Here is a 12,392-nt window from a genome sequence, read left to right on the forward strand (position 1 = left end):
AGTGAGGTGGAGAGGCTAGGAAAATAGCCTATGCAGTTTGCGCTTACTAAACTTGTAAATGCCCTTTCCTCTAGTTACTTGGCACTGTTGGTTTGACCTTTCAAAGGTGAACCTGGTGTCATCAGGAAATTTTGGATTGCAGACACATTTTTTGTTTGTTTTTAACCCCAGTCTGGCCATTCTTTTACTGTGTGACCTTAAAAAAGCAATGCTTTCTGCTTCAACTTCTATATAAAGTTACACTGCTATAAAGTTTTAATAGAAGCTAGTAAAATTTAATGCATTTGTCTTTAAAGAGGTCCAAATAAAATTTTGTTATTTTTTGTTATATAGTTAAATATATAACATATATAATATATATAGTTATATATATAATATATAGTTATATATAATTTTGTATGTTTTTTGTTATATAGTTAAATGGAACTTTTCACATAATTGCTTAAGATTTATTTAAGCATGATTTAGCTAACAGCATCACGTTTATTTGATATTAATAATCTTCTGCAATTGTGGTGACTTGGCAAACATTTTAAACTAAGTGTGTGGGTGATACTCTTATACCATTTAACTTAGTTAAGAGTAAAATGAATTCACATGTATTGGGACAATTTTTGTTTTACAAGGACAACATATTATACCAATTTGCTGAATCACTAACAGCACTTTTATTTTCCCATAAATTGTTCCATTTACAGTGATATATGCTGAGATTTAAGACTTCAGAGTATCTATTCTTAAAGGAGCTCTAGTAGTTTTATCAGGCAGATCTGCTCTTTTGGTTTTATATTTCCTCCTCAAAGATAAATATTTAAAGAGTGTCTCTTGCACAGTCCATTTTCTTTATGATGTCCCTTCCTACCATATCGAACTACAGTGAGATTACCGTATTTTCCAGATCCATTAAAATTATAATCCTTAAATTTTACCTAAACAGCTCTTTAAGGTCAAATGGCAAACAACTGATAGCACGTGTGTCTGTTATATAAAATTGGCATTTGATTTTTAAGCGAAGAAGTAACTACGTACTTAGTCCCACATAACCTGAGGTTGTCTGAAAGCTAATACTGGGGTCTGTAGGCCTGCTTTGTAATCATTCAGCACAGACAGAATTCAAGCCATAGCAATTTAAACAGTCTACCATGCTGTAATGTGTTGCAGCAGAATATTTCACCAGATGTAGGACTACAGAAGCATTTGTTTTAAAAGATAATTTTCATCTCTTCCTCATCTTCATGCCTTGGAACAAATGCCTGATTTCTCATTTCTAAATCATGTTCAGTCCCAGGCCTCTTTTCAACATGTTTTTACATTCTACCACCAAGTTAAACATGAGCAGGGAAGCTGATGCAAGAGTGGTTTGCACTCTAAAGCCAAAGGTTTGCACTCCAGAGCTAAAATTCAGACTGACAGCTCTCCTTCTGCTATATAGCAATCAGTGCACCTAAATCAACATTTACAGCTGAGCCATCATCAATTGCTGCTACCAGAAATTCAAAGTTCTTATTTTTGTCTTATTGATATTGTCACATCTGGTTATTCATGAATTTGAGTTTAGGATTGCTGATCAGAGGTAGCCTGCCCAAAGCTGGGCAGCAGCTCCTATGTGTACTCACAGGAGCTAGGAATTACTGCTGTATGTTGAGATAAACTGCTGCTGCTGCCCAGCATTTCAGAGTATCTTATCTCTGTGCAAACCCTGGCTCTCCATTCCAGCTGGATTCGTGGTGGTGGAGGAATCACTGTCCCCTACAGTAGTACAGAACCAATATTTTGCCTCCGAGTGTGTCTGTGACACATTTGTTGGGTCACTTCAGGTGCCATGCAGCAGGTTCCCCCCAAGGTTTAAAACTTCCTTGGAGGTACCAACTTGTACAGAGACTATGTACTAACCTGGTTCTGCAGGAGGCAGCTTTCCATAGCATCTCTGGACTGGGTCACTACACCTGACTTCATATTCCCTTGTGCTCATCAAGTGAGGATTGCTGCTTGTAGGACTTGAAAGCTGGGATGAAATAATCTCTCTTATACCCTTCTCACAACTCTCCTATGTTGGTGAAAAATACAGAAAACTCAAGAAAGTGAGTAATTCAGTATTTTTATCAAATAAAACTTCAGCAATGTGCATCAGATAAAGTGATGGCCCATATAAAATTACTTTATTTGGATTCCTTTATCCATTGAGTTGACTGTGCTGTGCACTGAGTGAAGGTTGACGTTCAAGGACTGCTTTTTCCGAGCTCAAGATCGGAGCATCCCGACACGTAGGAAGTCGAGGAAGAGGGTCAGGAGACCTGCGTGGTTAAATAGGGAATTGCTCGGTATGCTCAAGTGGAAGAGGAGAGTTTACAGGTCATGGAAAGAAGGGCTGGCCACTTGGGAAGAATATAAGGCTGCTGCTAGAGGATGTAGGAAAGCTGCTAGGATGGCTAAGGCCTCCTTGGAATTAAAGCTGGCGAGAGGGGTCAAGGACAGCAGAAAGAGCTTTTTCAAATACATGGCAGGTAAAACTAACACCAGAAGCAATGTAGGCCCGCTGATGAATGGGATGGGTGCCCTGGTGACAGAAGATACAGAGATGGCAGAGTTACTGAATGACTTCTTTGTCTCTGTCTACTCTGCTGGAGGCAGTCCTGAAGAGCCCTGTACCGCTGAGACCCCGGATGAAGATAGGTCAACGGAGCGGTCTGCCTTAGTTGATGAGGAATGGGTTAAAGATCAGTTGAGCAATCTGGATATCCATAAATCCATGGGTCCAGATGGGATGCACCCGCGGGTGCTGAGGGAACTGGCTGAGGTCATTGCTAGACCGCTCTCCATCATCTTTACCAAGTCTTGGGAAACGGGAGAGGTGCCTGAGGACTGGAGGAAAGCAAATGTCACTCCTGTCTTCAAAAAGGGCAAGAAGGAGGACCCGGGTAACTATAGACCGGTTAGCCTCACCTCCGTTCCTGGGAAAGTGATGGAACACCTTATCCTTGGTGCCATCTTAAGGCATATCAAGGATAAGAGGGTTATGAGGGGCAGTCAACATGGCTTCACCAAGGGGAAGTCGTGCTTGACCAATCTCGTAGCCTTTTATGAGGAAATAACGCGGTGGATGGATGATGGTAGAGCAGTGGATGTGGTCTACCTCGACTTCAGCAAAGCGTTTGACACAGTCTCCCACAGCATCCTTGCGGCTAAATTGAGGAAGTGTGGTCTGGATGATCGGGTAGTGAGGTGGACTGTGAACTGGCTGAAGGAGAGAAGCCAGAGAGTTGTAGTCTATGGGGCGGAGTCTAGTTGGAGGCCTGTATCTAGTGGAGTGCCTCAAGGGTCGGTACTGGGACCAGTATTATTTAATATATTCATCAACGATTTAGATGAGGGAATTGAGTGTACTATCAGCAAGTTTGCTGATGACACTAAGCTGGGAGGGGTGGCTGACACGCCAGAAGGCTGTGCTGCCATCCAGAGGGACCTGGACAGGCTGGAGAGCTGGGCGGGGAATAACTTGATGAAATATAACAAGGGAAAGTGTAGAGTCCTGCATCTGGGCAGGAACAACCCCAGGTTCCAGTATAGGCTGGGGAACGACCTGTTAGAGAGCAGTGTAGGGGAGAGGGACCTGGGGGTCCTGGTGGACGACAGGGTGACCATGAGCCGACATTGTGCCCTTGTGGCCAAGAAGGCCAATGGCATCCTGGGTTGTATTAGAAGGGGGGTGGTTAGTAGGTCGAGAGAGGTCCTCCTTCCCCTCTACTCTGCCCTGGTGAGACCTCATCTGGAATATTGTGTCCAGTTCTGGGCCCCTCAGTTTAAAAAGGACAGGGACCTGCTGGAGAGAGTCCAGCGCAGGGCAACTAAGATGATTAAGGGAGTGGAGCATCTCCCTTATGAGGAAAGACTGAGGGAGCTGGGTCTCTATAGTTTGGAGAAGAGGAGATTGAGGGGTGACCTTATTAGTGTATATAAATATATAAAGGGGGAGTGTCACGAGGATGGAGCCAGGCTCTTCTCAGTGGCAAACAATGAAAGGACAAGGGGTAATGGGTACAAATTGGAGCACAAGAGGTTCCACTTAAACCTGAGAAGAAACTTCTTCTCAGTGAGGGTGACGGAACACTGGAACAGGCTGCCCAGGGGGGTTGTGGAATCTCCTTCTTTGGAGACATTCATGACCCGCCTGGACACGTTCCTGTGTAACCTTATCTAGGTGTTCCTGCTCCGGCAGGGGGATTGGACTAGATGATCTTTTGAGGTCCCTTCCAATCTCTAACCTACTGTGATACTGTGATACTGTGATACTGTGAAGGTGGAGACTTTTCCAGAGCAGTGGCAGGTTGTCACTGCATCCTAGCACCCGTACAGACCTGGCTCAAATTGGGATCAGGGAAGCAAGCTTCATTCTTTTACTTCACATAAGCAAGGAGTTAGTTTTTGGAAAGAATTCTCTTGAAGTCAGAGTCGATACACATTTGAGTATGAACTATAGTGCTTGCACTTCAGCTGCTGGTGGTGTGCCGGGACACCAAAGCGAAGTTTCCACGTAGTCGAGCGCAAAGGCTTATTTACTTAGTAGCTAATGCCACCAGGTGGTTGGGGAAGGGAATCGGCTGAAAGCCGTAAAGTGCGGCTTTCTTTTCTCTCTAGATAAACAGGTACCGTCGTATAAATACGTTTCAAGGGTTCAATTTTATACGTGACATAAAACAATGTAAAAGTAGTGAAAGTAGAAAGGGCTGATGAGTAGAGAGGAAGAAAGACCAAAGGGAAGCATTCCCAAAAAAGGGTATTTCTGGAGGTCAGTGTGATGCATGTATCTCTTTGATACATGGATCTATTTTGTATCCTTTGTTTCTACAAAATAGAGCAAGTCAGTTGGTAAAACACATAAGTATGAAACAGGAAGCTTAAGGATGTTACACTGGGACATCTATCTCCTTTTAGATGGTCAGGGTTGTTTCAACGACTCACCATTCTCCCCTCTTTGGAGAAAAAATGCATATACAAATTGCTTTGGTAGGAAAAAAATTTCCAATCTAGTATTATTGTTATTATTTCCCTAATACGTATTTAGCTAAGATGATGCTGCTGAAAAGCTTGAAAAATCTTGAAAAAAGCTTGACAAAAGTCTGGTCCTGTAAGTGTAGGATGCACAGAAGTAAGGTGAATAAATATGGGTGTCTTCATAGGAGGACCAGTATCCTGCATGTATTGGGCCAAACCTAAATGCACTTTTTCAAACACATAGTAATATGTCAAAATAGAAAGCAGCAGTAACAAAAACTTCTTAGATCCAAGCCACCCATCACCGAGACAATCTGATAGGGATGCAGCCTTTTTGCACATCACATGATTTAAGCTCAAGTAGTGTTTTACTGAGATAATCTTTCCAGTAACACAGAGAAACCATTTGTCTCGTGCACACATATATGAACCTTGAGCAAGGACTGAACTTCCAAAAGACCAGTCTTGCTGTATAGTTAGCTTAATACCTCAGAGGAAAACTGATTACAAGGAACCACATAATAACATGGGGCCTCTTCAGACCTAGCTTCAATGGCTTAGTGTTTTCCATATCACTTTGGGCTTAAAAAATAGCACAGTGATCAGTACATACCTTGGACTGTGCAAGATTTAATTTCCAAAATGCTATATATTTTACTTAATTGTTTCCTCGGTTCTTAAGCAACAGAAGTTTCCCTTTATGTACTTGGCATGAAGCTTCCCTGTTGCTTTCCAAATTATAAGCTTTCACTTACTTTCTTGAGGTTCTGTAACAAACTATGCATAAAAAGTCATCAGCTTCTTTTCATGTTAGATGTTATGTTGCTTATTTGCCACTTGACATTGTAGTCCTCTGACATAGTTCAGTAGCAGATTACATGATTTTATCTCTCTTCAGCCTTGTAGTAAGCTAAAACCCCAACTCTCCAGCCCTCTTTGTCTCTAACCGGTACTTTGGTTAAAATAGAAACTAATGCTTTGCAATAGTTACAGAATTATTATGAACACACTAATAGAACTATAATTGCAGAATACTTACAAAGATGCATCTGGGGACTCTTTATGGTTCATATATCCTAATCATAGAATTCTGGACAGGGTTAGGTTGGAAGAAACATTAAGCTCACCCAGTTCAAACCCTTGCCATGGGTGGGGACACCTTCCACTAGAGCAGGTTGCTCCAAGCCCCTGTGTCCAACCTGGCCTTGAACACTGACAGGGATGGGGCAGCCACAGCTTCTCTGGGCACCCTGTGCCAGTGCCTCATCACCCTCACAGCATTTTATTTCCTTGATACATGTTGGATGTTGACTTTTCACAAGTCAGCATGCAGTACTCTTTCATAGAAATATTTTCATTAAGGCTGTAAAACTTGCTGACAATTTTTCTTTTAAGGAGACCGGTATGACTGAAAAGGGTCCTTCCAGACAGACTGATGATTGCCAGTGCAGGAGGAGTATAGGTACTCATATTCCGTACTTAAGAGCAGTTGTTTCTTTCTTGGTTCTCTTGGTGTTTTCCTGCTTTTCTTGCTTTATATCTCTATGGCAATAGAGCCAACACCTTCTGAAATAAGAGAAGCTATAAAATGAGAAGCAAACCAGGATTCCCTCCCTTACTTTTCACAGATATTTTTTTTTCCTTAAGCTCTGATTACAGTTTCCAGCAGGATTGTTGCTTGCATTTTCATCCCTCCTTGTGGGTATTAATGAGGAAATTATGTCCATATGCATTTTTATATTTCTAACAATGTCTCAGACACCCCTTTTTGTCCATGAGCCAAGACCCTAAAATAAGATCTTAAAAATATTTTGATATTGATTCCACTATAATCTTTGTAAATTAAGAATCTAAAGTTCATCAAGAATGTTGGTCACTCTGGTCACCAGAGTTTTCGTACTGTAAATGTATGTGTATTAGTTTTGTCATACTAATACTGTGTCTGCAAGGAAGGCAGCTTTTAATCAGCATATATGAATTAGAAACACACAAGCACTTAATAAAGCATGGATGTACTTGGGCTTAGAATTCTGTCAAACTCATATTTTGGGGACTTTATGAATAACTTGTTATTCATTAAGTTCATAAATTCATTAGATCATTCATTAATATTCATTCATAAACCCAATTATACAGCCCACTCACCCCATCTAGGGCGAAATATCCATATTTCATTTTAAGCTATTGATTATGTGTTATGTTTCTTCAGATGCTGTAAATTTAGTTCAGTTGCTGCAAGATTAGTGAAAGTCTGAGCTTCCCAGTGACTTTCATAAGCAAGATAATACAAGTGTAACAGACAAGTTATTTGTATGGTTAGACAAAGTAGTCACTGTTTTTCATGTTAAATATATCTCATATATATATTATAAGCTCTAGGGTTAATACTACTTTTATAGAAACTGAGAAATCAGTAGAATTCTAACAGAGCATTTGCAAGTTCTGTTATATTTTAGTGGATAAGTGGTTTTAAAGAAAATATGTCTGAGGCAGGACAAAATTCCCACGGTATTTTTATGCAGTAATCGTCTTTCTGTGCCGCGTTGTGAGCAATTGAGGACCAGGCACAAGAGGAAATAAAACCGAACTCACAGAAGCCTGTGTAAATTAACTGCAGTTTCAGCCGGTAAACCCCAGTTACAGCCAGTACTTGTTTGCTTTCTCGGTAAGAACAACCCGATTTTGCAAGCCTGTGCACGGGAACACCTTTGGGCACGCGAATAGCGCTCCACATGAGCTCAGCAAGCGTCTACAAGGACAATCTCTCGGTAACACCCCCAGCGGCACGACTCTAGCCGCATAACCAGGACGTTTATCAACACCCCCAGTGTTTGCAGCCTGCAAAGGAGCGATGTGTCCCTAACACTTGTCACAGGACCCCAGTTTTCTGGGCGGAGAGGTAGGAGGGAGGCTCTTGCAGAGGAAAGGGCTGGCTTTCCACGGCCCGCCTCCTTTCCCGTTGCCCTTCCCTGCGGGAGCGGTGTCTGGTGTGAGTGAGGGCGGTGTGGACGGGGCTGTTGTAGCCGTAGGGTGCTGCGCTTAAACTAACTAAGGGAGTGCTCAAAGTGTGGGGACGGTAGGGGTTTCGAAAGCTAGGTGTGCCTAATAGAGTTCTGTAGTAGCTGTGAAGCTTTTCAAGCACCTTTAAAACTGCCTTGCATGCACGCAGCCCTGAATTGCTTCAGGGAAAACTTTAAGCCTGCTTGCCTTAATGAGTAAAAGGTAAGCTTTGGCTTATTTTAGCTGGAAACCACCCCAGCCATGTTCCACGTGTATATTGTTTGGTTCTTAATGTTATGTGAATATTGCTTGTTTATTTTGCTTCTTCATCGTGTGTAGGGGGTAGCTGTGTGGTAGCTGTGACAGTAAATGTACTGATCCTGTAGTTGGATTTGCTTATTATACATCAGTCTGTAACTTTCGGTTCTTTTATAGAGTTTAAAGTTTGCAGGGTTGCAGCCTTAAAGACTCTATGCAGAGCAGGTGCCCAATGGAAAGTTAAATAATTAACTGATCAGGGCAAAATCCTTGCCTCTTGTTCATTCTTGGTGGGATATATGGAAAAAGACAAAATTACCATGTTCCTTTGTAAGATTGCTCATGCTTCTAAAAGTAAAAAAGTGTCTCTGGTAGGGAGTAAATATGTAACAAGCTTTAAAATTAAGCTGCAAGCTTGTACCAACTTCTGCTTTCAGGAAGAAGTTATTAAAAGCTGTGGTTGGGTTTTGTGGTGCTTTTATTATTTCTATAGTTTTTTGGTGGTTTGGTTTGGTTTTTTTTTTTAACTGCACCAGAAGATAATTAAAATAATTGCTTAATATGAAACTGCTTGAGCTCTGTCGAAGCAGATGTCTGCCAAAGCAAAGGAAGCTGGAGGGTCACTGCTTTGTTCCAGCTCATGCACTTCAGCTGATGTATAGGGTCTCATGGGCTGAGCTTGGGGAGCTGTGTAAAACGTGGGCTCGAGGTAAAGAACACTCTTAGAAATGTTTCTTTTTAGTGTGTGTACTGTTTCTTCTTTCAGACAAACTTCCTGTGATCCTGGGTTTGATAAAGGTTAATGCTGTTAGATGCAAGTCATATAGGAGAGGTTCCAATGTAGCGTAGGTTGTCTTCTTATTAGAAAGCCAGTGTCAGTTTTACTTGGACTTGCTCACTCTAACGGAAGGACTGGCTGTGAGGTAAATACCTACACTTGAACTGTTATAAAACCTGATTTTGGAACAGACAAGCCTTGAAGTTCTCTTTGGGTGTTTCCTGAGTAGAAAGACCAAGAGGCTGAGGTGTGTATGTTTTGCCGTCTTGGGGGATATGGGAGTGTGTGTTTGTATTTGAAAAGTAATAAGTTATTGTGAATGTGAGCACTACTTGTTTTGTGCTCTTGCTCAATCCAACTGTTGTGATTATGACCACATTTAAATGAGCAGGCGCTAACCCAAGCTCTTCCTCTGAAGTTGAAGAGGAGGTGACTCTTGAACAGCAAGGCAGCCCACTTTTGCTTTGTAAGAGTGTATTTCTGAAGAGACACAGCACAATTCTTTTAATACACCTTATTCTCCTTTAGATGGCTTTTTACTTTTCTGCTTGCCCTCTTGGCTGATGGTGGTTCCGAGAAAGCTTCTGACCATTACAGTTTTTGGTCTTTTGAATTGGCAGCATGTTTGCCTTGCCCTTTCTCTCATCTCCTCTTCCTCTCTGAAACTAGCTTTAGATTTCGTAGCTAAGGTCTGTTAAAAACTGGCATAAGATTTCTGTGAGGAGGTTCTGAGTTTGCATGAGCATTGTGCTCTTGCAGAATTAGGCTACCAGGGCTGAGACCTGCAGGGACTGAAGGAGTGTTTTCATCAGAGGAGGGAGTAACTTGCTGTTCTCCTTTTATCCAAATTCAGTAACGGTAGGATTGTGAGGTGTAATAAGCAGAGTAAATTCCAGTGTATACAGGTAATTACTTTGGCCTTTAACCATTAATGTTTGGGTTACCACAGAGGTGTTCTGGTCTTGTCATGGTCCATCATAAAAGTATGACGTATAGCTACTTTATCTCCATTCTTACTAACTGAAATGGTTGTTTCTAGTTCACTTTTTTGGGAACAGCTGTTGTAGTTGCCTAGTGAGATTTTTTTGGGCTGTCTCTTACTTCAACTAGCTGTTCTGCATCCCAGTGCAGTTGGAATAACTGGCCACATATGGAGTACCTTTGGGATCCCTGTTCTGATCTTTCTGCATGACTTTACTCCAAATTTCTGGTGCACCGTATGCAATATAAGTTCCCCCCAAAAAGGGTGCTTATGAAAGCTCTATTTCTGTCCTGAGTTCTGACCTACCAAGCAACTTGGCTCAAGAAATGATTCTCTAAAATTTCAGATTATTTTATTATTGAGCAATCTTTGTATGAAATTGAAAATTACAGTTATAATCAGATTCCATATGAAGTAAATATTAATGGACATTCCAGTTACTCAGCTTCCTTGGAAAAGCTTAATTTCCTTCTAAAGCATTTTGCAGAAGTTAGGGAAGGGTGACGAGAAGATGACTGTTGTGTATATTTTTTTTTCTGTTAATTAGAGGGCTGCATTATAAATGGTTTTAAGTATACAGTTCCCTCTTTCCTTCCCTGCATCCCAAGAGAGGCATGATGTTTGAAACCCTGTTAGAATTACAGGTGACGATGGAGTTTGTTAGAACAAACTTGCTTTGAAGTTTTCTTTTCTGCCAGTGGGTGTGAGTTTTGTATTATATTGAAGATTAAAGTAGGGAGGGTGAGGAGGGGAATAATAAATTTCCAGTCATGCTTCAAACTAATGAGTATTGAAGTATTTTTTCCATTCCAAATCAAGGTATGGAACAGCAATTTGACTAACTGCCCGATATTGTGAAACAGTGTGGTGTGCCCTAGTAGCTCTATCTATAGGATATGGAAAGGACTCCTGCGTCTGATACTGTCTCTAGTTGTATATAACATTGAAAACTTTGTTTATAGTACAAGACTAAAATCAGAATCTATGTGATTGTGTTCTGACTATGGAGTATGCTCTGTAGCACGTCGTACGACTTTGGGGCATTTACTGCTGCATGCTACTCTGGTGCAGCTGGCATGCAGGCAAGGTAGAGGAAGGAGATGATGGGTACTCTCAGGCCTTTGGTTAACACAGGCATTTCAGTGAAGTGCATTTATATTGGATCAAAGTGCAGAAATCCTTAAACTCCCTGTTGTTCTTCAAGGCAGTTCAAACCATAGTAAGTTAACAAAAATGCTGGAGAGCTGCCAGCTGAAAACTGCTTTAGGAATTAGCTTTTATATTTGACGTTGCTATCATTAAGTGCTGAAGTCAGTGATTCCTCTTCCTCTTTAGTACAGGGAACTGGACAGTCTGCTAATTCATAGGCTGTTACCAATGAGTTGTTTTTTAAAGGGTTATAAATGAGACACTACAGCCAAAGCTGCTTAGTACAACTTGCAAGCAAAATCTGTCAAGAGGGACAAACCTACAATTTATAATAAGTTCTAGTGGAAACACAGAGTGTTTTCAAATGCAGGCTGTTCCACAGCTTACACAGTGTTTTCAAATACAGGCTGTTCCACAGCTTACACACCTCAAAACCAGAGTTAACATAGATCTCATTCTGAATCTTAGCTTTAATGGCAATACTTGGTGATTTAAGGTTCTGTTGCAGTTTGTCATGTTCTTACCTATAAAAAGTGAACTTGCAGAGGTCTGCTGATTCATCGTGACATTAATCAAATCCCTTTTTGTTCCGGGTTGTACTTCTGGGTGTAGTTGTGAGATTTAGTTGCCTTCTCTGCTTTTCCTACAAAGGCGAATATCAGAAAACAGTGGCATATTCTACAGTTTATTGTATGTTTATTTATTACAAGCCTGGATTCTTTTACCTCTGTGTGCAATTCTTAGAATATTAAAGTTACTTACTCCTCTAATTCTCAGTAACTGTTCTGCACTGTGGTATCATATATATAATGTATGTGCTAAATGTCTAAAAATGCAGTCATTCCTGATCACATCACTTGGAGTGAAGTTATGTTATCACAGCTATAGAACTCCAAAGAGAAAAGAGGAAACCATATAATCTTACAGAAGGAGGTGACTGTTTTACGTAGGAGTGATTTGCTGCTTGCCAGTGCTGACTTTGTGGTGTGTGTTTTTGTTTTGCTGGGGTCTTTTTTTTTGGTTGTTTTTTTTGTTTCTTTTTGTCTGTTTAGCAAAGCAGGTGCTCTATTGGCTGAGGATGAATATAAATGCTCTTCAGGCTGAGTATAAAGATACCTCTTGTCCCTTCTCAGAATTGCTTGTTGCTGGTTCATTAACTAAAAGCCACTTCCGTAAGTGTCTTTTCAAATAATGCTCATTTCTGAACTCCTAATGCTATGTGCTCAGCATTCT

The 12,392-nt window shown here is 41.0% G+C and overlaps 1 protein-coding gene across 17 annotated transcripts in view; it reads left to right on the plus strand.

Moving 5' to 3' along the window:
• The first annotated feature begins 8,842 nt into the window (after window positions 1-8,842).
• Window positions 8,843-12,392, plus strand: part of FRRS1 (ferric chelate reductase 1) — a 59,431-nt gene continuing 55,881 nt past the window's right edge. For 9 of the 17 annotated variants that reach the window (XR_009729348.1, XR_009729350.1, XR_009729349.1 and 6 more), the window contains exon 1: window positions 8,844-9,275. The gene's annotated coding sequence lies outside the window, so the exon portion shown is untranslated. The other 8 variants (XM_061379102.1, XM_061379099.1, XM_061379108.1 and 5 more) reach the window with 4 other exon arrangements.

The sequence above is a fragment of the Neopsephotus bourkii genome, unplaced genomic scaffold (genome assembly GCF_033783945.1).
Source record: "Neopsephotus bourkii isolate Nb327-2 ecotype Australia unplaced genomic scaffold, CSIRO-AGI_Nbou_v1 NB_1768, whole genome shotgun sequence".
Taxonomy (NCBI): Eukaryota; Metazoa; Chordata; class Aves; order Psittaciformes; family Psittacidae; genus Neopsephotus; species Neopsephotus bourkii.